The 26,586-nt window shown below is 43.6% G+C and overlaps 1 long non-coding RNA gene across 1 annotated transcript; it reads right to left on the reverse strand.

Annotated features, from left to right (window-relative positions):
- Positions 1-16,994: 16,994 nt before the first annotated feature.
- On the reverse strand, positions 16,995-19,368 carry LOC116435732. The gene is made up of 2 exons (XR_004236833.1): positions 19,332-19,368; positions 16,995-17,088 (listed from the first exon to the last, which is right to left on the reverse strand). It is a non-coding gene; the product is annotated as an uncharacterized LOC116435732 (long non-coding RNA).
- Between the last annotated feature and the right edge of the window lie 7,218 nt (positions 19,369-26,586).

Genomic DNA, 26,586 nt, shown 5'->3' on the forward strand with positions numbered 1-26,586 from the left:
AGAAATGGAAGAAAGTTTTGATACAGAGTAAAAGATGTTTTGCTGAAACACTGAGTGCTGAATAACTGAGAAGGCAAAGGTTGGAGATGCGTTGGAAGGAGATTTTTATGAATAGGACAAAGGTATGTGACTACAAACAAAGACATGTTTTTCACCAAGTAAATGAGTCTCAAGAAGAGCATAAGTAAACAGAAAACATGTTTTTACCAAAAAGAGAGATACCGCAGGCAAACAAGAAATGTCGAAGTAGGAAGAAAAAGAGAGGTCTGAGAATTTTCCACTGTAAGCTTAAATTGTAACTTACTTACTCTTGTGATTGGATACTAATGACTATAATATGGTGATGGTAGTAGCTATGATAGGCTATAGGCAAATGTAAAGGTATTGGGTATGGTGCTTACTGTTTGTTATGTGTTAAGATACTCTGCAAAGAAAAGTATATAATGCTTTGTAACTTGAACAGCAAGCGGCTTCAGGTATGCCCACAGCTGGAGCTGGCAGCTGTAGGGCTGGCTCTGGATACCCACTCCCTGAACTGCTGTAATTTTGCCTATGCAATAAACAGCTTTCAAGAGAGCCGCCTGAAGTCCAGACATCCTTCGTGAACTCTTCTCCTATAGGACAGATTTATTGTAGCACTGTGATTAAGCCTGCAAGCTGTAGCTAAAATTAGCCTTTAGGTTTAGAGGTATATATACTGAGTGCTTCCAAATAAAATCCTAGATTAACCCGCATTTTTGTTGTTGGTGTCCCTCATCTCTTCACGTATCACAACGAGCAGCCAGCCTGAACAGGTCAGCTGGAGGACAGAATGACAAAGATGAAGATGATGAAGAAGTGAAGAGACCCCCTACACAGAATTACCTGAAAAGGACAGCCCTGCTCCATGAAAGAGTAGTGCTGTGAAGCAAGATATCTACTTCAGCGACGTGACATGTAGGACAGGCTGTTGGGGGGATATGAGAAAGTTCTGGATGTTGAAGTGTATATGAACCTTTGAAGGTCTTTCTTTTGGTGGACATATCTTAGCAAATAAATACCTGGATGTCCCCATCTTCTGGCCAGAGGTGTTACTCGGAAGGTTCATCTAACAGACCTTGGATGTAAGATTTTAAACCCTTTGCTTCAGCCATTTGTTTCAACGTAGCACCCCCTCACACAGCCAGGGTCATCCCCAAACCAGACAAATGCTCGCATGTCTGCAGAGAGGAGCAAGGAGCCCTCGGCTCCTCTCAGGCTATCTCAGCTGGCCTTGCTCCAGAACACACCCCAGCTTTAACGCCTGCTAATGCCCAGCTGCCAGAAATGCCGACCTTGTTCTCTCCAAGATGCACAGGAAGAGCCAGTGAGCAGGATGCTTTGGGAGGCAAACCTTGCAAGCCTTTTCTGAGGCCAGGGACACACCAAGATCAGCCAAGACTCTCCACGCTGCCTGGCCCACACAGCCCAGCTCTGTGCTGGCCCTGGGCCAGAGCAGCTTCCACCAAGCAAGAGGCAAATGCATATTGCCAAGAGTTGAAACCCACCAGACAGGTAAGATGTGAAAAGTCTGTGTGTAAAGGCCTTTTAATTCCCAGCTCTCAAAGAGAGCTTTAGGGCTCGCAGGTGGACAGAGATGCTCCTGCTCACACCTCTGTCCAAAGGGGGGTGACACACCCTTCTGCTGGTGCTTGGGTTGGTCTCTGCAGGTTCAGGCACATGCCAAACCTGCTCTTCCCAGCCTTCTCCCTTCCCCTGCCCCTCTGCCAAGTGCATCAGGCCTCAAGGACCATAGAGAGCCAAAGGGAGACTGTTGCACACACCTCACTGGGAGCTCCTTGGGAAGGCCTTGCCTTGAGAAGCAAGCCCCTTTCCTCCTAAGGCATTTCCCCAAATGTCTAGCTTTCCTGGGGAGCAGCAACACACTCTTAAGAAACCCTGGCAAGGCTGAATTACTTCTGGTCCTTTCAGAACAGGCACTCCAGCTCTAGCACGTATTCCCACTAGTGTGTTTCCAGGTGTAGGTTCAGACATGCAGCCCCAGGCCCTCTTGTAGCAGGTTCAGTTTGAACCGGGTGGAAACACCAATTTAGTGTAGTGCTTTGGTCCAAAATACTCATTACTGTTTACCTTCTGTGAGATAAGAAGTAGGAGAAAAGCAAAGCAGGCACAAGACTTGAAAGAATATAAAGAAGTTTATTAATAGACCTAAAATAAAGAAAAAGAAAAGAAAAGAACAAAGAAAAGAAAAGAAAAGAATCAATCCACACCTTCAGAACACTTCTCCTCCCCCCACCTTCCTCCCTTCTCCCACTGATGATGTAAAAAGACAACCCTTGAGATGTTCAGTCTGTTTATCACTTCTGTAATAGCCTTGTTCAGTCCATTTAGGAAGAGGAGTCTCTCTTGCCCAAGCTATGAAAACATTATTACAACGAGACAGCCGCCCGGGTTGGTTCTCTGCTCACATCAGGTGAGAGTCCCCCTCCCACGACTAGCAGCTTTTCCCACAACTGCTTTGAGGGTCCAATCTTGAGCCACTGGGGTACAGTTTTAAGGTTGAACCGTTCAGAAACAGAAGTTCTCTTCACCCATCTCTGTGAGCATTTCGTCTCTAAGAACAGAGGCCCTCCTCCTTCCCTGCGAGCAAAGGGTCCTCCCTTTGGTCTCCTCAGAGCTGGGGCTTGGCCCAGGGCCAGGCCCTCTGTGCTCAGTGGAAAGTCCTCCCAATGTGTTCTGATATTGAAGCAGTCCAGCAGAAAAGGGAGAAATCCAAAATTCCTGGGAAGGAAAAAAAGTTCAACTCTCAGTCTCTCTCTGGAGAAAAAGAAGCTGAAACTGGCCAAAAACTGACCAGGGAGCAGCCAGCCGGGTGCTTCCTCACTCCCCTGCGGCAGCTGGAAAAAATGAGAGCTCAGATTTCCAGGGTGACTGCTGAGACACCTGACCCAGAGGTGGAAAATCCTGAGTGGTGGGGGAGGGGTGGTGACCTGCCTTCTCTCAGAGGATGTATTTCTAAATTTGGCCAAACCAGCACACCTCTACAAACACAAGCTGCCCGCTGCCTCTTCACCTGCCTCAACTCCTGCCTGCGGTCACGGCAGCAAAACCAGGCTGTTCCCAGCCAGAGACCAGAGCCCTGTTCCTGCAGGATGCCCTTGTGAGCCCCTTCCAGGACTTTCCCTGTGCACGCAGCACTTTTCATGCCCGCTCTGAGCAGTCTTTGGAACAAGAGCACAACCTGGCCGGCTCTGCCATCAGCAGACCAGTGCAGGACATCTCCCCCTGCCGCAGAGATCTTACCTCTTCTGTCAGCTGCTGTGGTAATTCCAGGCACTCTGCCCCTCACGTGAATGGGTGAGTTAACCCAGGCCAGATAGGAACTCGCTGAAGGAATTCTCTCTGACACCAGCTGTAGGGAGCTTTGGTGGGTCAGACGGTCGGGACGGACGGAGACGAGAGATCTCTGAAGTCAGATCTTGGAACATGCGGTTTATTGCAAAGGGCGTGGGTATAGGGGCACTGCTTAGAGCTGCCAGCTGCAGCTCTGAGCAGGCCCAAGAGAGCAAGAGAGTAAGCGGGTAAGCAAAGAGAGAGAGAGAGAGAGAGGAATGAGAGTGAAGAAGAAGTAGTGAGAGAGAGTGTAGTAAGAGTGTGAGTAAGAGTGACTGAAGTCCTGGTTACAATACAATAAATCATCTTCTGTACTGAATATTCTAATTGTCACTAACCAATCTAATACAAGATACAAATCCTATAGCATTTACATACAGCCTATAAGAGTTCTTATATTACCATAGAGTGTTACATCTTAACTTCTAAAAACTACTCTTCGGACCCCTTCTGCTGAGCTAGTAGGGTCTGCTCTGACCCTTGGACCTGCCTGCAAGCAGAGGGTATTGTTCAATCAAGAGGGGATTACCTTCAGTCGGCCATACCATTGTTTTCCAGTTGTTCAGTAACTAAGACTTGGTATCTCAAAAGGTGGCTTTCATTTCGATGTCGCCTGTAGTTTTCATATTCCCAAAATCTTTTGTCAGGCAATCATATTTATAAGGCTTTCCTGTTTCATCTTCCCCAACAACCAGCGGGATGGGATACAACAAACATCCCTGCTGACAAGGAACATAAGTATCCTTAACAAGGGCAAACTCACAATAGGTTTTCATGAGGTTTTCATTAGCTACATATTTATTTCCAGTGCTGCCCATAGAAAGGTGTTTCCTCTGAAATGAGTATACCTTAGAGAAAATATCACCTGCTTGTATCTTTGAGAAGCTCGTTCATTCACAGATTCTTCTTTTTAAATCTTGAATAAAGCATAGAAGTGCCAAATGACATGTCATTTTGGCCTATTCTTTTTGCAGAACACAACAACAGGAATAACAGATACTAAAATACAAACCTAGCCCATCTGGTTATGTGAGATAATTCAAAAGTTGCATGAAATTTTTATTAGCATTATTATGACAAATGACTTGGTATCAGCAGCCTACCTGGCAAGCTTATGAACTTTATCATAGCATTTACAGTAACCGTAATCTACGATTTCTGCAACAAACCACAACAACCACAAATTCATTCTACCTCTGATTATTTCCTTCATAGTCCAGAAGCATTACAATTGTATTGTATAACTACATCCCTGCCTTATTGTTATAGTTGATTTTATAGTGCAAAGTAACTTCTTCTTGTCCGGTGTCAGGTGGAGTGCTTTTTTCTGTTTATTTTTTGTTTGGTTTTGCAGGGGTGCATTAAGAGGGGTTTTTTGGATTGGTTGATTGGCTGGCTGGTTTGGTTTGGTTAGTTGGTTTGGTTTGGATTGGGTTTTTTTAAGAGAAGAGTTCAAGGACATTCAGCAGTTCAAGGACCTGATTCAGGATCTGATGTTTTGTAAAGCATTTGGAGACCTCAGTGGAATTGATAATATTAAATTCTGAAGTGAAAATTGATAATAGTTTTATACTTTGTGTGTGGATGCTTCTCAAATGCAGAGGTGAAGTTTTCGACACATGTGAATAACATATTTTTTGACACTTATTTCCCTACCAAACTGTGTTATTGCCACTCTTATCTAGAGATCTATATCCATACTCATTTGATTTACTTCTTGCTCTCTCTGTCAGGTAGTAGGAAATTGATCACATTAAGCAGTCCAAGTGATAGATCAAAATTCTTATACTACTTTTAAATCAAAGTGAAAATTTGACACATCAGCAATTTGGCTGCTAGGAAAGATTACTTATCAAGGCCAACTAATATTAGATGTAAGAGTAGCTGTAGTTTGAGTTTGTGGCAATGATCAAATGTAGCTAAAACAGCTAGAGAATATTCACCTTTAAAGTTTGGAGTTGTTAATGCACATAAACATAAATTCCTACAAGTTATTTCCAAGCTTTTTTGTAGTCTGTAAACTGTAAACTGCTCCTCAGAGGTCCACCACTGAGGGGAGAAAAAGAGGACTCTGCTTAACAGTAGCTATTTCTGTTATGGCAGATATTAATTCTCATTAGCTGTATTTTGTGCTGTCATTTGGGAAATATTAGAGAGCCTTGAAGAACTTAAGGTACCTGTCACTTAGCTAGTAGAGAAGAATGCTAATTTTCCAGTTCCATTGCCTGATATTTCATTGGTGTATTGTGTATGCTCAGTCCATTTATATCCCTCTGAGACAAATAAGTGGTATTTGAACTAAAGTGAAAGTGTGACTATGCTTAGGAAGGGAAGGAAAATATAGGCATCTGCATGAGCTTAAGATAGGGGTTACTTTCTCCCCTGAGGTTACAAGAAAGTTGCCCTTGTCTTAACTCCACAGATGCTCAGGGGCCTGGGATAGTTTCTAAATGACTTATTAGTCTGACTTACTATACCAGCAGGGTAAATCCTAAACTCATTTGTTTTCTTCTGCTGACATCTGTGGCAATTTTGCACACAGAATGAATACAGAGCATACCTCTTAGACTTTCACTCCACATAAAGTGTCAGGATCCAGGAGCTGAAATGCAGTTTCTAATTTTAATGGAAAGTTGTATGTGGAATGAATAGAAAGTATTGCTTTACAATTTTACAGGTTAATTTCTTCCTAGCCTCTTTGTAGATATACAAGGGGGTTTAGTTTTCATTTTAATAGGGAAAAAACCCATAAGAGTGTCTTTCTGTTAGAGTCATGAGCAATTCTCAGTAATGAACAAAATCTCTGATTTTAATAGGCATATTGAGCAGTCATGGTCCACTTGATATAAAAGTTTTTTAAAATGTGACCTTATATAAAAGGATGTATTATCTTTGAATTAATCTTGCAAAAGAGTAAATGAAAGAAGAATGTCAAATTCTATAGAAATATGTAAGCATAAAAGAACATACAAAACTCTTCCTTTTTTCCTAATCAATTGAGTAGCATGCTTATTAACAATTATGAAACATTCTAGTGCTTATCAATTAATATATTTATTGTTATTCATAAAAAACAAGCAACAATGCAAAAAGGAGCTTCAGAGTTTAAAATATTTCTGCCTGAATCACTTAATATATTGGCTCCTGATTGTTGAGGCAGTGCCTAAAATCCTGTTATAGAGTTGCCATAATATAATCATCCTCTGTGGCCTATTACTGACTTTCTCTAGCATCATGGCCCTATTGGCTTTGGTAATGCTAGGAAGCGGTTTACCACATGAATTTTTGTCTGTCATAGTAGATAATTTTAATAACTCTTTTTATAGTGTATACTTCTGTGATAGAGAAGCAGACACCATGTGGAAGCCACCAAATTTTCTGTTGTTCAATGCAAATTATCCACTGGAAGAGAATGCAGCACAGTAAAACCAAACTTAAACCTGCAGTGGAACTATTTAATAAGATTTGCCTCTTTATACAGTTGAGAAGACCTAGTATAACTGACAATTCACAAGTCATTCAAGGCTCTGTAACAATATACACTGGAACATATTGTAGGCATTCAAGCGTAGTTGAAAACTTTTTCAAGTTAATGAAACTGTTTAGAAAAGACTGAAAAAAAAACAAAAAAAGGGGTGACAGCCAAATAATTCTCTAAAAAGCTAGGTACAGTGTGTTGAATACAGGAGATTTCTTTTTCCAACCTGAACTGTGAAAAGGTATGGTGTTTTGAAGATAAAGCATAAATTTTCATAGAAGTAGAACATGACTTTTCATTATGTTTTTATTATGTAAAAATAGAACATCTTGAGTTTATGGGCTTAAAATGCATGAAAAAAAAAATGTTAGCAGCCCACACTCATGTTTCTGAACATCGGGAAAGCCCTGAAACATTCACCTATTGCTCTTAGAAATGCATTTATATTTTAATAATTTTTAAGTAATCTATTTCTTATTTTGTTTGTAGTTAGTATAATGGACTTATGTTCTTTTCTCTCATAGGCATATGCTGTAATTTATAGATAGGGTCACACCAAATTAGACTGATAGTCACTGCTAAAGAGCAAATGAAATAACAATTCATTTCTGGAAAATGAATAAAATGTCAGTGTCTCGGTTTTGAAAGACAGGTGTCTGCTAAGGAAGGCAGAGGCCCCCCTTGAAGTGGCAGATATAACCCCTTTTCCCTCCAAGTTATTATATTTTGAAATCAAGGGCCTTTAGGCAAAGATGTGGGAAATAAGAATAACAGTTCTTTACTCTCTCTATATATATGTATATAACCAGTCAAACAAAACAACAACAACTATGGCAGTAACAGCAAACACAAACCCAGTGCCAGCCTTCTCGGCTGTCAGGCCCTTTCCCCTCGGGTGCAGTTCCGCTCGCAGCCGGCAGGGGCGCTGGCGGCTCCCGGTGAGCAGGGCAGGTGCGATGGTTCCCCCGTGGCTGCAGGGGGCGCTCCGGAGCGAGCTCGGGAAACACGCGGCACTGGTGCCCTGGGATCCCGGGAAGGGATGGAACAGAGGCTTCACAAACCCCTGGGCAGCCGATCCCGGACTCTCGGGAACAGCAGGCTGGAACGGCAGGCTGGAACGGCAGGCTAGAACGGCAGGGACGGACGCAAATCCCGGGTGGCAGACGAGATGTATCCAGATGGGAAAAACCCACGGAGGCCCAGGCAGGCAGGGCGAGCAGGGCTACAGCGTAGCGAAAGCTCGAAGCAGCAGCGGGGCAGGGCAGCCACAGCCCGGTCTCCAGCAGGGCAGGGAAAGCGGCTTTTGGGGTCCCGGCGTTGTTTCCAGCAGGAAGAAAGAACGGCCAAAAAGAAAGAAGCAGCAGCTCCTTTCTCTGCAGCTTCTCTCTCCGGACACTCAGAGCGAACTGCCCCCACACCCAGGTGTAGACAAAGGAGTAGCCAGGCCCGCCCCACTCCCCTTTTTGTCTTTCTTAAGTACAGCTATTTGTCCCCTAGCAACATGCATATGGGAGAAAATTCCTTTAACAGGAAAAAAACTAAGACTAAACTAAAACCCCAACAGTCAGACATAAAATGGCAGTGCTTTTGCTAAAAAGGTCTTTAAGAAAGCAGTGTAAAAACTTTCTTTCTACATGACCTGATAACATCCCTGAACACTTCCCGACTCCCTGACTTCCTGGGAAAGCTCCTTGCTCAGCCAGTCCAATCCGCTTTCTCACCAGCTCATCTTTCAGCATGACAGGTACAATCTGCTCCTCTGCCTTCAAGATTCCAGCCTTCCTGGGTCCCTTTGATTTTAAGGGCTGCTTTGCAAGGTACTCTTCAAAACAGTGTCCTAAATAGGCCAAAGTCCACCCTTCAGAAGTTCAGGGCAGAGGTTTTGTTGACCTCTCTCCTTCCTTCACCAAGTATTGAAAAGTCCCTCATTTCCTGGTAGCTGTGCCCCAGAGAGCCTCCAACCACTTTATCTCCCACTGGCCCTTGTCTGTAAGCAGCAGGTCCAGTGGGGCACCTTCCCTAGTAGAGTCAGTGCCAGTGGGGCACCTCCCTGACAAGGAGGTCCAGAAGCTCTCTTCCACACACTCCAGGAGCATCCTAGACTGCCTCCTCTCTGCTGTGTTATCCAACAGGTATGTGGCAGGTTGAAGGTTCCCACAACAACACTATTGTGAAACATTAGTCAGCCACTTACAGAAGAGTTTATCCTGGTTGTGTGGCCTATAACAGACTTTCACTGGGATGTCTGCCTCGTTGGCCTTTCCCCTGATTCTCAACCATACACACTCAACCTTATTGTCACTGTCCTCAAGCTCTACACAGTCAAAATATTCTCTCATGTACAAAGGTACACCACCTCCCCTTCTTTCATTGTCCCTTCTGAAGACCTTCTGGCCTCCATTGCAGCACTCCAGTCATGCATTCTTGTAGTGAAGGGGGAGGAAGTTTAGTAAGGTCACGGTAAAGCCATTTGTGGAAATGTCAGAGTATTTCACTCCCCTTAAATCAGTGTTCCACATTGGTAATATGTAAGAAAGAAAACAAGCCTGGAAAAAGTGTTCATTCATTCTTCAATTATAAGTAATTAATATAAACTAAATCTAAAGACTTCCATTAAACAGTCTGTTTTAACTTTCAGATGAAGTTAAAACTTTCATTTTCACAACAGACTGGATTGAACTGTGCCCTGGATTGTTAGAGAGTCCATAGCCAACCTTCTTAGGCAGCACATTCACTGTGTTCATGGTGCTTGCACCGGCGGCAGTGTTACCAAAAATTCAGTAAAATTAAAAAACTCCTTAACACCAATGTAGCATTAAGAAGCATTCTTTATTGGGCTGGATGCACAGGGGGATAGCTCCTCCCAGAGCTGTGCATACTGGGTACAGGGAAGTTTCTGTTTATATACTGTATTCTACATACATATTCATTGATTGTCCCAGAATAAACATACATATGATAATCATTTCCCCAAAATCATTAACATATTTCCCTTCCCCTTTATGCATGCCTTCTGCCCGGGAGGTCTCTCTGGGGGTTGTAGACTCCAGTGTCTGTCACCTGGCTGAGTTGGCAGAACACTGAGGCTGGTGAACTTCCAGTTCTCCTTCTTCCACAATGGGCATTGTGCAGTTTCCATAGGCCAGTAGTTTTGGAGAACAATCATTGTGTTAGCTCACCAGGTGTAGGGAATTTATCATCTGGCCAAAGCACAAGGTTGCCTTCGGCTCTGGAGGCCAAGGCTAAAACTCAAGGGCGGCTCTTGATGGGCAGGTGTTGGGGTTTTAGTTCTCCTCCTGTTTTTCTTTTTCTCTTAAAGGAATTTTCCCCATACATGTTGCCAGGGGGACTAATTACTGGGTTCTTAGGGAAAACAAAGGACCTGGCCATAGGCGGGGGGGTGCATCTCTTTCAACTAGGTTTGTGGGCAGTCAGTTCCCAGCGTTTGGACGGAGAGAGAGGCTGCTTCTTCAGCTGCCTTCCTTCTATTGGAGAAACCCTGGGATCCCAAGCCCGCCTTTCCCTGCCCCGCTGGGAGCCGGGCTGTGGCCGCCCTGCCCCCGCCGTTGCTTTGAGCCTTCACTACTCTGTAGCCCCGCTCCCCCTGCCTGCCCAGACCTCTGGGGATTCCCACCACCGCTCCGGAGTTCGATACATCTCGTCTACCACCTGGGATTTGTGCTCATCACTGCTGTTCCAGCCTCCTGTTCCTGAGGGTCCGGCCGGACACTGGGATCGGCTGCCCAGGGGTTTGTGAAGCCTCTGTTCCATCCCTTCCCGGGATCCCGGGGCACCGGTGCCGCGTGCTCCCCGAGCTCGCTCCGGAGCGCCCCCTGCAGCCGCGGGGGAACCATCGCACCTGCCCTGCTCACCGGGAGCCGCCAGCGCCCCTGCCGGCTGCGAGCGGAACTGCACCCGAGGGGAAAGGGCCCGACAGCCGAGAAGGCTGGGACTGGGTTTGTGATTGCTGTTACTGCCATAGTTGTTGTTGTTTGTTTCACTTGTTATACACGTATAGATACCTCATAGTAAAGAACTGTTATTCCTATTTGCCATATCTTTGCCTGAAAGCCCCATGATTTCAAAACTGTAATAACTCAAAGGGAAGGCGGGGTTGCATCTGCCGTTCCAAGGGAGGCTCCTGCCTTCCTTAGCAGACACCTGTCTTTCAAATCAAGAGAGCACGTGACTTGCTCATGCTCAGTACCGAAAAACGAGACACGCGATAGGCCTAGGAGCATGGACGGGTTTGGATCGGGTTGTCCCGAAGGAAGTGAGATGCCCTCTTGGACTGGGGCTTTCTGTGTTTTGCCCAGTGTCCCAATGGCAACTGGAGCTTTCCTTAGCAGGCCCTTGCAGCGCCTTCGCCCCGGATGCTGTGGCTCCACCGCCCACCCCAACCCTCGCATGGTTTCTTGGCCCGCCTTTACGCAGCTTGGGGGAATCTGCAGGGCATGCCTGCCTGTTTGCCCCCAGCCCCCATCAGCACTCCTTGCCAAAACCCTCCTGGACCCTAAGGCGCACATCTGCTAATTGCTCCAAGTAAGACAAATGAACACCCATTTCCGTTTACATACATGATTTGCTGCTCCTTTGGATTTTTCTAAGTCCTTTAGCAGGCTCTTCAAATGGTCCTTACTTTTATATGATGTCATATCTCTTCAGACTTCCGTGCGCTTATGCCAAATTATACCTTTTGTGTTTAAAATAATTTTCATTTCTTTATGGAAAATAATTTTATTTTAATATTTCATGTTATTCATATGCAGTTCTCTAAGACTCACATATGACTTGTGAGTTATTCATAAGTAGTGCTCTCTATGTATTTTAATGGAAATTGTAGCTGGGAAACTAGATCTAAATATGAATTCTTGTACAGTAGATTTCATATTGACACTTCTACATAAAAGAAATATACAGCTACCTTTCCACCTAGGAGATACAATTTTGTTTCACTTCTGATATGACAAGGAAATATATTTTAGTAAGTATAGAATCTATATTTATAAAATATAGAAAGTTAAGCAAGTAATAGATTTTATATTGTGCATGCCAATGAAGTTATACCTGGACTGTTACAGGTCTTTTTATGTGTTCTGCTGCTCACAAATCATATTCACCAGAAGTCCTCTAATGAACATAAGACTGTGTATCCATTTTAGATTATATCCAAATTCTTTCAGGAAAGGCCTTCTAAATTTACATGCAAAGCACTTCTAAAGAGTATTACTTCATATCCACAAGATCTATTAAAGCAAAATTTCACTGAGACACCACTTTCATCTAAATTAGTCTCAGGAAGAAAACTATTTTTATATACTTCCTTCTCTGAATTCAGTATAGGAACAGGAAAGAAGGTTAAGACAAATGACAATGTATAGATCAGAAATAATGACAAACAGAGGACATCACAGAATCCAATCACTTCTTCATTACTTAAAGTTATCCAATGCACACACATCACAGAAACTCCCCTTAAATACTCATTTTCTGTTCTCCCTCTTTTAACAGGAGAATTTAGCTTGTAGTTCAGCAAGTTTCTGGTCGTGTTCATGGACATATGTCAATATGGACATATATCAGTATGGACAGAGTATGGAGTTGACCACCTTGGAGACTTGGGATCTCCATTTCTTTATAAGGGGTTGCACATCCCTGTCTTCTGGTTCATCTTCTTCTAAACCATTTTAGTCAGATCTTCCCCAAATGTCCCCAACTCAATTCCTTGATTCTGTTCCCATGATTTATTTTTGATTTGTACAATGCAGGGGTTTGGGGTTTTTTTGTGTGTGTGTTGTATAATGATTTTAGTCTTCTGCTCTAAGAAATGTGTCTGCTGTCTTTCTCTTTTCAGTGTTCCTTTCCAGAAAGATATCTATCTTTTGCTGTTTTCTTAAATTCTTCTGTGCCTGGATTAGACATATCCCCAAGATGGCACACAGAGTTCCTTTGCCTCTACCATCATGACTGTGTTTGTAACATTGTTCTTTCCTCTCTACTTCTGCAGTCATGCTGACCCACTTCTCTTTTACCCATTTAATTCCTGGAGGAAAAGGAGTACAGTCATGCCTCCATAACAATTCCTCTATTGACATGCTGCTAACTCAGACAATTAAAATGTCATGGAGGTTTATAAAACTGAAACAAAAAATATATTCAAATCAGATTTATTTATAAACCAGTTTACCAAATAAACCAATTACACTAACTAAAGCTCTATCTACATTCGAATAAAGATTAATGATGTCAAATGGAATTGGCACTATATGATTGACCTAAGAGGGTGGCCCAGAATGAATAATCACTCATCCCATACGGCAAGGGCTCCAATTCCTTAAGGAGTTACTAAGGGAAAGGTTCTAACTGCAAAACGATGCTCTGAGGCGGACCAACTCAACTGATCCCCCTGGCAGTGCTGCATTCATACCCTACTAAAAGATGGTTTGTGGAATTTCTTCCCAACTTCTCTAAGGAGATAGTGAGTGAGTAGCTCTGTGGGGTGTAGTAGCTGCCTTCTGAGGTTAAACCACAATCCCTGGAAGCACTTCTCATAATAACTAGAATAAAAAGACATTAAAGTGGCTTTCTATGAAATAAAAAAAAAAATTTAAATAAACAAATAAAAGGATTGGAAGCAATTCTGATGGCAAGAACCAATAAGGGAAAATGCAGAGTGTGCAATGTGTGAAATACTTCTAATTCTTGTATAAAGTGTATTAAGGTATTATTTTTATTTTCTTAATGAAAAAGCTCAGAAGAAGCAATTTGCTCAAGTTTTAAAGAAGATAACTTTCAGGGAGTCTGTATGATTCCCTGTGTCTCTTATTTCTAATGGTTGTGTCCAAGGAAATGAAATCACTTGCATTGTCTGTCTGTAAAATATCTACCAGACATCATGCAACAAGGGAATATCAGTGTTTCCAACATTGCTAGAGGGAAAACTCTTTTCTGTGTTTATGTTTCTGTCTTTTCTTTTCAAAAGTTTGCTTGTCTTTTCAGTTTCCAACAATGATTAATAAAATTTGAACATGTAACTAATTTTTTTTACATTTTTAGCAGAATATTCCAGAGTATATTGGATTAGAATGTTAAGACAATTAGATTGTTAAGAAAATTTTTATGGGACAAATATTAAAAGCATTTTACATTAATGTACCACCTGTAGAGATATATGTAGGTCAAATGTAAAAATTGATAATGATATATGGCATGCTGAACAACCTTCTGTAACAGGAAATGCTGGATAATGGCAATGACAAGTATTGATATTAGTTCTGTCTGAAAGACTTGTCATGTATATGTGTGGGAAGTGAGACAGTACTTAGCATATGCAGTTTCACTTTTTTAAAAGAAGTATTATATCAAAATAGCTACAGCTGAAGGGTTAAAAATCCCTGACTTACACATTGCAGACGGGGTTTTGCTTTCACTTACCAGAAAATTAACTTGTGACACATCATGAGATTCACATATATTCTAGTTCAGAAATTTAGCAGTTTCTTGTCACATCCAACAATATTTTCCTTTACCCCCTTTACCTTTTTCTTTCCTTTTTTTTTTAAGGCCTTTCATAATTATGAGCCTCCCTATGCTTCCCAGGCAGAGTATTTCACTGCATCTTCTCTCATACATCAGTCCCATTATTTGATTCTGTAATGTGATATATGTATCAAGGAAGAGAATGAAGAAATTTACTTCTTTTCTGAGCTACTACCCAACTAACATTATTGGGAATATTGTTCATGTTAAAGCTCATAAGATGTATTCTGCTTCACCACTTAAGCCTTTCTGGTGCTAGTTCGCTAAATAGCTCGCCTTGGGCCAACTGGTGTAATCAGTGGTACTAGATTTGATTTCAAAAAACTCACACTGATCTTGTGCCCTCTCTTTCTCTCTCTCTGTATATAATATGCAAACATATTGGTTTGTGTGTACATATGCAAATATTTCTTTGAAAAAAGAATGCTGTATTTTAAGTAAGGGCATTAGAACATTCTTTTGGTAGGATTTTTCAATGGTTTCATTTTTATTCGGTCTAGAGCATAATATACTTGCAAATTCATCTATCCCAGAGCCACAAGTAATTTGTTACACAATATGCTAGCCTCCAGCAGGAGATACGGAGAAAGGTTAGAAAAATTTTCCATCTGCTTTTTAACAAAGCTGTATATCAGTGAGGAAGGAAGAAAGAGCAATTCTCTCTTTGCTCTAAAGAAAAGCGTATTAGGGTAATAGAAAGTTCAAAACATTCCTAATTATAGATGGACTATTCATCATTCTCCCATACAATAGGGCACTCAGAATATGAGATACTTTAGGATGACTAAAAGCTGAATTCTTCTCCCACAGAGGCTTTACAAAAATGATGACCCCATCTCACTTAGATAGTTCACACCTTGCCACCTTTGCAAGAAGGCTTAGACACATAGCAATGCAACACTGAGCACAAATGTATACAGCTAGCCCAAAGCAATTAGATGGCACAGGACTTGAAGACCTTGGCTTTCCATGGTTAATACTAAATTCAAATTTGAATTAATTAACAGCACTTTAATGATCACATTTGATCTTCCACTGGAAATGTAATTTTTTTTTTTCACAGAATAAAATCTCCAATCAGTTTGGATCATTTCATGATATTTTCCCTTAAGCCTGGCCATAAATGCATTTTAGAAAAAAACATGTTAAGCATGTAAGAAGTAGACAGTGAGCTTGCTACTAACATCTAACACAATGATATTAATTTAAAAAAATATTTTTGGGAACGTTAAGATAATAATAATGTATAGCCCTTATTAACTATAAAAAGCTTACTTGTGCTGTTTGTTGGGCGCATACCACAATAATCAGCACTGACAGGCCTTATACTGAATCTACATGGCAGAATTGTGGAGTCTGTTTTAACACACCTCTGGTATTCAGAGTAAACCTCCAAAACACCAAAAGTAGTGAAATAACGTTGGTTTCAAGTATCACAGTGACTAGTTGTAAGAACTAGGATAAACTGCCTATGAATCCTCCTGTGATTATACTTGACTAGCTAGATCTTTGCACTTTTTCCTAAGAAATGGTTAGCTATTTTATCAGTGAGACCCTGGCTGATACAAGTTCTCAGCTTGCTATCTGCAAGTGGCCAAGTTATTTTACTGAAGAAATTTCTGTGTGACAGCAGAGAATAAGTTTGCAGGACCCCTCACCCTGTTGAACCCTGTTGGAAAGATGCCAGGAGACAGCCTGTATTTTTCACATGGTGTTCAAATAACCACAGTATTACAGTGGCAAATGTGCAACTTTTCTGCCTGCACAAAAGAGACAAGTCTGAAATAATGGAAGGAAAAGGCAGACAGATAAAATCATTTAAGATTTCAGATGATAAAGCATGAGGAGATCTCACCTCACACAAAAGTGATCTGTCTGGCCTCTCTGCCAACACAGTATAGCAAAAGGTATGCAGCTTTTCTACTGACAGGACTGTTTTCTTGCACGCAGACCCAATGAATACAAACCATAGGAGTTCCTTCATTACCTATTGCAAAGATTGAATGGACTCACCCTCTGTCATATATAGTATTGTCACAAAGAACCAACCTCACATTCTTTTTTTCTCCATCTTGTTCATAAGGAAATACATATGCTAAGGGAAGTGTGCAAAAGCTGAGAAAAAACTATGAGACCATTGCATGTATATACTGTTAGAGTCAGATTCCATCATATTAAAAAAGTAAAGCAGCATGGGATGAGTTACAAAATGGGCTAGTTAAGCATGCAGAATATTTGTGGTTTATGTACCTTGTCATACAGTGTGAACACAACTGGATTGCTACAAAGATACTTCAAGATACTACAGGGTAGTAACAGTAGGATGGAAGTGTATGGATATAATCATTGGACACAGGCATCTGGGATTATGCACACACTACCACCATTTCTTTCATTTAGTGATTAATCTCTTTTAAAACTAGTTAGTTTGTTTTGTCTCTAATACTTTGTCGTGGTTTGAAGCTGGCTAACCACCAGCCACTCATGAAAAAAGTTCTACTTATTTTCCTCTGCTATAGTTGAGCAGAGGAGGGGGAATTGAGAACTTCCTTTTTTTGAGTTAAGGATTATTGAAAAAAAAAAATAAAAACACTTTAAGGCAAAACAGGTTTAAAACTTAAACAGTATAAAGAAGATTTATTATTAACAGAATTAAAAGTAAAAACAGTAATGAGAACCAAAGCAAACCTTAAGAACACCTTTGTTGGGGTCCCTCCCCCGCCGTGTAGCCCTGGCAGAGGGGCCCTGAGGGCACAGACACGGGGCTTCCCTGTCCCTGCTCAGCCTCGTTCCCATTGGTTGGTTTGTGTTCCCTGCGCGGGCAGAAGGACCCTTGGTCCCGTGACTGGAACAGTTCCTCGGGCAGAGCCCTGGCCATGCGGCTGGAGAAATAAACACCTCTGAAACAGCTATCAAGAATCCGTCCATATATATTTCCTTTCCACGGGACTCCTGGTTTGATATATGCGTGTTGCAGTATCCGCACTGCAACATAATGGTGGAGAATTGAGAGCAGAACGATCCCCGATCCCTAAGCGACTGATTTCTGTGAGTAAACCCTGGAAACTTTGGATTCCTCTTCTTGGTTTTGCTTTGCTATTCCATATCTAAACTATGGAGGAACGGTGGGAAGACTCTTGGCTCTCAGAGCCGCATATGGACATTTATCTTAAAACAATTCTTGAACAACGATTTGTAAATTTTAGCTTGATTCAAGCTCAAAAAGAACTGAAACACTTCCTGGCATGGTTGTTTAAGAACTTTTTCTATGTTTCTTGGGATTTAATTCTTACGAAGGACTTTTGGAAAACCATTTGGACACAGTTAATATTGGAGTCAAAATATATGCCGATGGAAGAATATTTTCGTGAATATTATTTAATTACCGAGACTGTTGAGCAATGTCAGCTGTGTCTTGGTGAAGGGAAGCCTGGCGCAGGGACCGTGCGACCCAGGCCACGTGCACCGAGCGCTCTGCGAGCAGCAGCGAGGCAGTTCCCGCGTGCGGGCAGAGCCAAGCGAGCCGCAGTGTCGGTGGCAGAGCGAGGCGCAGCGAGACCCAGCGGTGCCCGCCCGGCCCCGCTCAGCGTGTGGTGGAGCGAGCCCTGTGAACACCCGGCCGAGAGGGGCGGCGCGCGGGCGGCGGCGGGCGGCGGTGGCAGTGGAGCGGAGCCGCGCCGAACCGAAGCGCGTGCTAGAGCAGGGCGCGGGGGGGTCGTCGCTCGGGGGCCCGGCCGAGACGTGGGTACAGCGCCTGGCATTGGCAGCGAAGCTGAGAGCAGAGGAGGCGACGCACGGAGAACTGAGCGGCGCGGCCCAGCCCGGCCCGCACAGCCCCGAACGCGACCCCGGGAAGAGCGCGCAGGCACCAGCAGCCCCAACAATTCCAACACGGGAGCGACCGAAGGAGAGAGCAAAGACGCAGCGAGACAGAAAACAGCAGCCACTCGAAAAAAGGAAAAAATCATAGTAGCTAAGATCTTAGGGATAGTAAAATGGTATAATGTTAAGCAAAATTATGGTTTTATAACAAGGTGTGACAACCAGCAAGACATATTCGTGCATAGAACTGCTATTAAAAAGAATAACCCTGAAAAATGCATCCCAAGCTTGGGAGATGGAGAAGTCGTGGAATTCAAAATTATACGAGGTAGAAAAGGGTTACAAGCATCGCAGGTCACTGGGCCTGATGGTGTTCCTGTAAAAGGCAGTATATATGCAAAAAATCGTAGTCATGTTAGACAGTATCTCCATTGTAAGTCCCCCCTACAGTCTCCCTTTCCTAATCCCACCTTTCCCTTTTACCCTATGTCCTATTACCCCCAGTGTATTCCCAATCCGTTTTTTCATCCATGGTTTCCCTCACAAAACCATGCTTTTGCCAATTGTTTCCCCAAAAATCCCTTTCCAATGCCAAGTGGGGGATGAAAAGGGGGAGGGAAGAAATTAAACCCTCTCCTACCTCAGTTTCCCCACAAAGCATGCTCAGAGAGTTCTGTCTCCCTTCTGTCAGCCCTAAGATGTTCCACAGAATCTGTTTGGACATTTAAAGACTCAGGAGGGTGGCTTGTTTTGTTTGGAAACTGTTCTTGTTATGTTTATCCACTTGTTTTCATTCTCCTTTTATTAAAATAAAACGGGTGAGATGTTGGGGTCCCTCCCCTGCCATGGAGCCCTGGGAGAGGGGCCCTGAGGGCACAGACACGGGGTTTCCCTGCCCCTGCTCAGCCTCGTTCCCATTGGTTGGTTTGTGTTCCCTGCGCGGGCAGAAGGACCCTTGGTCCCGTGACTGGAACAGTTCCTGGGCAGAGCCCCGGCCATGCGGCTGGAGAAACAAACATCTCTGAAACATCTAGCAAGAATCTGTCTGTCCTATATATTTCCTTTCCACGGGACTCCTGGTTTGATATATGCATGTTGCAGTATCCCCACTGCAACACACCTTTCTTTCCCAGTCCCTCCCTCTTTCCACCAACTGCACAAGGAAACAAAACATGGGGTTTTGGTCAATATTTCACTTCTTAAAAACCTTTCTTCAGTATGTTTAAGAGTTTCTTCTGCTATGCCATGGGATCCTTCTCACAGGAGATAGTTGTCTGTGAACTTTTCTAGCATGGTTTTAACTTTCACAAGCAGCGGTCCTGCCCGAACCTACTGTAACATGAGTCCCTCCCACGGACCAAGCAGTCTTCCCACAACTGCCCAGCATGGGTCATTTTAGCTCATGGGGTTTTGTCAAATTTTAAGAATGAGCTGTTCTAGTTTGGAAGCAAAGGCTCTCTTCCTCCATCTTTAAAAGCAAGGGTCATCCCTCTCTGAGTTCCTCACTAGATTACAACTTTTCAGCATCCACGCGCTCCAGCGTGCTTACTCTTCTTCATGGGCTGCGCGTGGATCTCTGCACCCCCCCATGCACTTCATGAATTACAGGGAAACAGTTTGTTGTATTATAGTCCTCACCATGGCTCGCAGGAGAATCTCAGCTCTGGTGCTTGGAGCACCTCCTCCCTCTCTTTTTTTTTCACTGACCTTGGTGTCGCCATGTTGGTTTTCCTCATGTGTCCTCACTTTTCCTTTTTCTCTGACTTGGAAGTAAGTTGGTGTCTGTAAGTTGCAGTTGAGATGTTGATCTCAACATCTCCAGGCTCCGCATCAGGGAATTGTTCGCCGTGTCTCTCGCTGCTGGCCACGTGGTCCCTGCCAGCAGCGCACAGCTGGCCCTGGCCGCATGGTCCTCACTGGCACCGCATGGGTGGCTTCAGCCTCAGGAGGGCCCCGGCTGCGCAGTCCCGGCCTCAGGAGGGCCCCGGCCATGCAGTCCCCAGCAGCTCCCGCTGGGAAGGGTCCCAGCAACTGCCTCACCACCCCTCAGGAGAAGAAAAAAGAGAACTTCCTGGAGTTTTTCCTTTCTTAAAATATGTCCTCACACAGGTATTACCAACTTGTCTAATTGGGTTAGTAACCTGCCCATCGTCAGAGCCTTCAGCGATTGGCTCTGTGCTGGACATAGAAATTTCAAGCAGCTTTTCTCTTGCTCCCACCAAAAACCAGGCTGCGTTAAACCAACACATACTTCTACTAGAAGACTGTTTCAGAACAGCCTTTCTTTGAGACTTCAGCTTTCTTCCCATTTCTAGTCCCTTTTGGCCTGTGACTAGTCTACTTTCTCATGTTCTTGTAGCACCTTTGTCTTTTAACTTATATGTGTTTGCATTTCTTCCTCAATGCTGAAATACTGTAAGCCCTCCGTGCTGTACAGGGGTCACACAGAAACAACAAAATAATTGAAGGATAAAAGAAAGTTTCTGCTGGTAAACTCATTACCACAAAGTCATACAGTCTTTCACAGTATTTTAATCCCATTTCTGGTTTTAAAAAGAGTGTGGCAGATTAGGTTGTGCACTGGTTGCTGTACAAACTTAGGAAGAATCATTTTCATGTTCTTGTGTTCAACGCTCCTATAACTTTTATATTCCTCTTTGCTCAAAATAAAGTGCTGTCTGGGAACATGCACTGTGAGTTGACAGAGTTGCCTGTACTTTTATTGGGGGAGCAGTAAAATTGCTGTGTGCTCCCTGAGAATGGAGTGCTGTCATTGCCAGCAGTCAGGATAAGGAATACGTATCAGCCAGAGCCAGTCCTGACACATCCCGGCAGCTTCGTACATACTGTGTTTCTTCACTGCAATTTCAGTCTTCTGACAGGGGCTTTTTCTCTGCCATTTGGATGTTCTGTTCAGGTTCTGTTTAGCCTGACTATTTGTAATCTCTTCTCTCTCCTTTTTTCAGTATCTAAATAAAAAAAGGGGAAAAAAAAGTTTCTATCACAGGAAATGTTCTATTTTTCTTTTGCAATATGCCTTTACAACATGTCACATTGTATTAACTCCGGATTATACCCCTTCTAAGAGGAAGTTGAAGTAGGTTAAGGAGAGAAAAGAGGTCTCAATTTGAAAGAGCGAATGATGTTGGTAGCTTTGAAGAGCAACTGATATCAGCCTCAAGGCTATCTTGCCCTGAGAGGCTTCTCAGTGAAAAGCTGACTTCATCATCTTTTTTTCAGTCATCAGGAGCTGCTAGTTCACTGAAGTGCAGTTCTCTTTCACTCATTTATAGGATTTGTAGGTGTGAGAGAATCAAATTAGTCCTTGGTGTTACTCCAATGATTTTGCACACCTTATACCAAAGAGAAGTGAAGCCTAACATCTACATTTTTTTTTCCTTTAAAGATGGACTAAAATTAAAAGAGAAGAGATCTTACACTTTTTGGAATAATTTCATAGATACATAAAATACAACACTTCATTTCAATTCCTAATTTTTCCACTTTTGTGAGTGGCATTCTTCAAAATAATCTGAAGCTAAAAATAAATATTGTTCTGTATTTGAATTTCAACACAGAGCTAGTAATTTTCTCCTGGTTGAACACTTAAAATTGTTTGTTATTTTATTTGGCAAACTTTGATGTCTTTTGAGAAGTCATGGCAGTCAGTGAAGTTCCCAGTGACTTGCAGAAAAGGGAATATCACACCTTTTTTTTCAAAATAGATAGAAATTAGAACCTGGGGAACTACCAATCAGTCATCCTTATCTCTCTTTCTGGAAAGGTAGTAGAAGTATCTCAAATGTAGTTTTCTTGCATCTTGCAGAGTTAGGTCAAACTTATAATGAGCTAAGAAACACATCTTAGAAAAAAAATCCGTTGATGGAAAGAGAGAAAAGAAACAAAAAAAAACTCATAAGAAATTGAAAATTCAGGTCTGATATTGAGACTAACAAAGACTCACCAGCCAGGCCATTCAATGAAGTATTATCTGATATTTGTTAGTTTTAAACATGCAAAACCAGTAATCTTGTGTTTTTCAGGCTGAGCCTATACCTGAAGGCAGAAAAAGAATTGATCATACAGAGACAAGATGTGGTAATTTGTTTCTCTGAGCTCCTTCCTCAATCATTATGCAGAGTGTGAGAGTCTAAGCTGATAACAATTCCATTGTACCTGACACATGCTCAACTGCTTTGATTACCCCAGAATTCTTCTCTGGGACCAAGTTGTGAGCTTGTGTTCAGTGTCCCCACAGCTGGGGCAAGACTCACAACCTTTGGGCCACATGGGGTGTAATCCTACTGGCTTTAACACAAGGGAATCACAAAAACAGTGTTAAATTGGTCTCAGTTTAGGTTGATGGGTAAGAAACTTTGCCTTATTATTGAAAAAGAAAAGGAGGAAAGGTCAGTTTATTTCCATATCACTACAATATAGTAAATGGATGAACTTCCCTGACAGGATAAATTCTGGTGTTCCAAATGCACAGTACATACTTTATTGCATACACAGAGGTCAACATCCAGGAGAAACAAACAGATAATCATGGACTATATCACATCTTGCATAATTTCTGCCTTAAGTAAGATTTTTATGTTTCATATTGTAATACATAATACAAAGAAAATCTGTATTCTGCTACTAGATTAGCAAACTAAATGAACAGGTCTTAAGATTGCAGTGTTTTCCATTCCTATACATTATATTTCCTTGATTAGGACTGAAGCATGGAACAGAACTTTTAAGGACAAAAAACTCCCATGTTGCCATTCACATGAGAAATTACTCAGTGTCTTTAATCTTGGATAGAGTGGTGCATTGTGCTAGGTTTTATAAATAATCCGATTGCTGATCTCATTTTAAATCAGATTCCCTATGAGAAAGAAGTGTTCCTTGAATTCACACTTACTTGATGGTTCTTATTAATAAAGTAATTCTATTTTTAGAGTTATAAGTTTTCCTTAAAGACTGCCTTTTTGTAGGGGATCATCTCATGTTTCATTAATTTTCTGTTTTTTCCTTGGTGTCACAATTCAAGCTCTAACTAAAAGAAATCTTGGTTTTGAATTCTTAATGCAAGAAGGAAAGAAAATTCAAAATCCTCACATCATTGCATGCTAATTTTCTCTACAATAATTCTTGTCACCCAGTAGAACATGTAAGATGGATAATTTAAAAACCTTCCAATTCCTTTACCTAGTGTTTATATGTTTCATCTTTATTACCTGTGTGTACTATCCAGGGTGTGTGTAGGAGACTTCTGCCTCCGTGAAAGTTTGTGAAGAAAGTGAAGTGTCTGTCAGTCAGGAATTCCAGCTTATCTCCCCACATGTTGTTCTCAAGGCAAGTTGTTCCTTGTCAGCGGGGATGTTTGTTGTATCCCATCTCGCTGGTGTCAGAGAGAATTCCTTCAGCGGGTTCCTATCTGGCCTGGGTTAACTCACCCATTCACGTGAGGGGCAGAGTGCCTGGAATTACCACAGCAGCTGACAGAAGAGGTAAGATCTCTGCGGCAGGGGGAGATGTCCTGCACTGGTCTGCTGATGGCAGAGCCAGCCAGGTTGTGCTCTTGTTCCAAAGACTGCTCAGAGCGGGCATGAAAAGTGCTGCGTGCACAGGGAAAGTCCTGGAAGGGGCTCACAAGGGCATCCTGCAGGAACAGGGCTCTGGTCTCTGGCTGGGAACAGCCTGGTTTTGCTGCCGTGACCGCAGGCAGGAGTTGAGGCAGGTGAAGAGGCAGCGGGCAGCTTGTGTTTGTAGAGGTGTGCTGGTTTGGCCAAATTTAGAAATACATCCTCTGAGAGAAGGCAGGTCACCACCCCTCCCCCACCACTCAGGATTTTCCACCTCTGGGTCAGGTGTCTCAGCAGTCACCCTGGAAATCTGAGCTCTCATTCTAGACAAGCTGCGAGACATACAGAGCACATAGAGGAAGCTTACCAGATTAAATACCAGGAGGGTGGTCTCTTTAACATCCAGGGGAAACTGAACATTCTCAAAAGATAACCTATCAAATTTAAAGGGAAGGGAAACCCTGTCTCCTCCTCTTCTAACAATCTGGGTGCAATTACTAATAAATTCCCAAAACAGGCTACTGAAGCTAGGACTGGGGTTAGGGCAGAGAAACCACGTATCATATGCACTTCGAACAGCTGCCTGTACCTCTGTCAACTTCTTATAAATCATTATCACCGAGCACAGCAAAATAGAAATCTAAATTCATGTCCCTGTTCTGCAAAAATTCCTTATCAAGGATAAGATCAGGCCAAGTTGTGGATAGGCAAATAGGCCTAGGGACCAGAAAGTACCTTAAACAAGCCTACGGACCAGAAATACATGAGTATATCAAGCCAGAGGAACGTTATGAACTCAACCAACATGGTGACTATTTTATCCCAACACAGAATAAGTAAATTCAAACCAAAATGTAATTAGCACAGGTTTTTTCACTTTCCTTTGAGCCACACAGTTGGGCGCCACTAAATTTGTACCAGTTTGGCCAAATTTAGAAATATATCCTCTGAGAGAAGGCACAACCACCCCTTCCCCACCAGGTTTGGGAAAAATACATTTTCCTTGAAGGAAAGTGAAGGACATAAAAACTATTTATTTAACAAACACATGGGAAAAGGATAATAATGCTAAATAATGAAATTTCGCTATGGAGAAAAAACCTGGGAAAGTGTTAGAATCCTCCCTTTGGTCTCCTCAGAGCTGGGGCTTGGCCCAGGGCCAGGCCCTCTGTGCTCGGTGGAAAGTCCTCCCGATGTGCTCTGATATTGAAGCAGTCCAGCAGAAAAGGGAGAAAATCCGAAATTCCAGGGAAGGAAAAAAAATTGAACTCTCAGTCTCTCTCTGGAGAAAAAGAAGCTGAAACTGGCCAAAAACTGACCCGGGAGCAGCAAGCCGGGTGCTTCCTCGCTCCCCTGCTGCAGCTGGAAAAAAGTCGCTATCTCAGTGTGACCTTGAACAAGCTGCAAACTGCTTTGAAAAACTTTGCTCAGTTTTTCCTTCCCCCTCTCAGGCTCAGTTTAAAGGCATAGAAAGGCACAAGAATTAATTTCTGGGCATAGGACAGTGATATGGGATACACATCATATAGTCACCCCAAGACAAAGGAGAATGGGAACAAAGCTTGCAGAAATGAGGAACAAAGCTGCTGAAAGCAGGGAAGAAACTGCTGAAACAGCTGCCAAGAGACTGCACATGCCGAGAGGAGAAAGGTGAAAAGTGCAGAGCGAGGAAGACGTTCAGCCTTCATCAAATGCCCACCGAGCCTTCCTGAGCACGACCACCTGGGAGCCCTGGGCCTGCGCTCCGCATGTGCTACTGATAATAACGAGTGCTGAGAAATGGTTTGCATAACCACACCTTTTCTAGGGAAAACAATGAACATGCCTGAAATGGAACCACATCTTGTAATCTGCCATGTGCCCGGGGTGGGTGTTTGGAGGAGCGATCCCCGCACACCCAGCGTGCTGAATAAAGCAAACACCCGCTTCTTGGACTTTGTCTGGGAAGTGTCTCTTGGCCCGGTTTGGGGCGAATCATAGAGCTGCCAGAGGGGCCTTTTTGGCTCAGCTGAGAGCAGTCCTGCTGCAAGGCTGTCCTCGAGCTGCTTGGGCTGCACATGTGCCCAGGGAATGCTCATTCCTTGCAGTATCAGGTGCTGTGGGTGTGCAGGTGTCACTACTGCAGGAGGGAACAGCTCTGCTGGGGGGAGTTCTCTTTTTCTTGGTGGTTTTTATGTTGAATGAACGTTCCCTGCCAGCTCTGGGCAGAGCTCTGTACCTGTATGTGCCACTTGTCTGTGGCATTGTGGCTCAGGAGGTGGCCAAGGGGAGCTTGGCCGAGGTGTGGGCAGAGGAATGGCCATCAGGCCAGGCTGGGGGGTCAGCGGCCGGTCAGTTGCGTTGCGTGGCCGCGGCTCTGGAGGCTTGTGTGGGAGCGTGTGCAGGGATGGAAGGCTGGGGCTGCCGCCGCTGTGTCCCAGAGCCGGGAAGGCCGGGGCTGGCGCGGCCCTGGCCCGGCCCCGCCAGCTCTGCCAGCTGCCGGCGGGGACACAAAGGGCAGCTCCGAGCTGCGGCCGCTGCGCTGCGGCCGCACAAAGGCAGCGCCCGCAGAGCTGCAGGGCAAGGTGCTGGCCCTGGCTCGGGGCTGGGCCGGGGCCAGCGGCAGAAAATCAACTTGCAGCTTGGGCCCCGCAGCAGGGAGGAGCAGCAATTGCTGGCTGAGAGAGACTCTTGCCAAGGGCCTGCGGGGCCGGGCCCCAGGGAACGGCTTCCCGCTGCCCGAGGGCAGGCTGAGATGGGATGTGGGGCAGCAATGGTTCCCTGGCAGGGCACTCAGGGCCTGGCACAGGCTGGCCCCAG

Source organism: Corvus moneduloides, chromosome 27, assembly GCF_009650955.1.
Source record: "Corvus moneduloides isolate bCorMon1 chromosome 27, bCorMon1.pri, whole genome shotgun sequence".
NCBI lineage: Eukaryota > Metazoa > Chordata > Aves > Passeriformes > Corvidae > Corvus > Corvus moneduloides.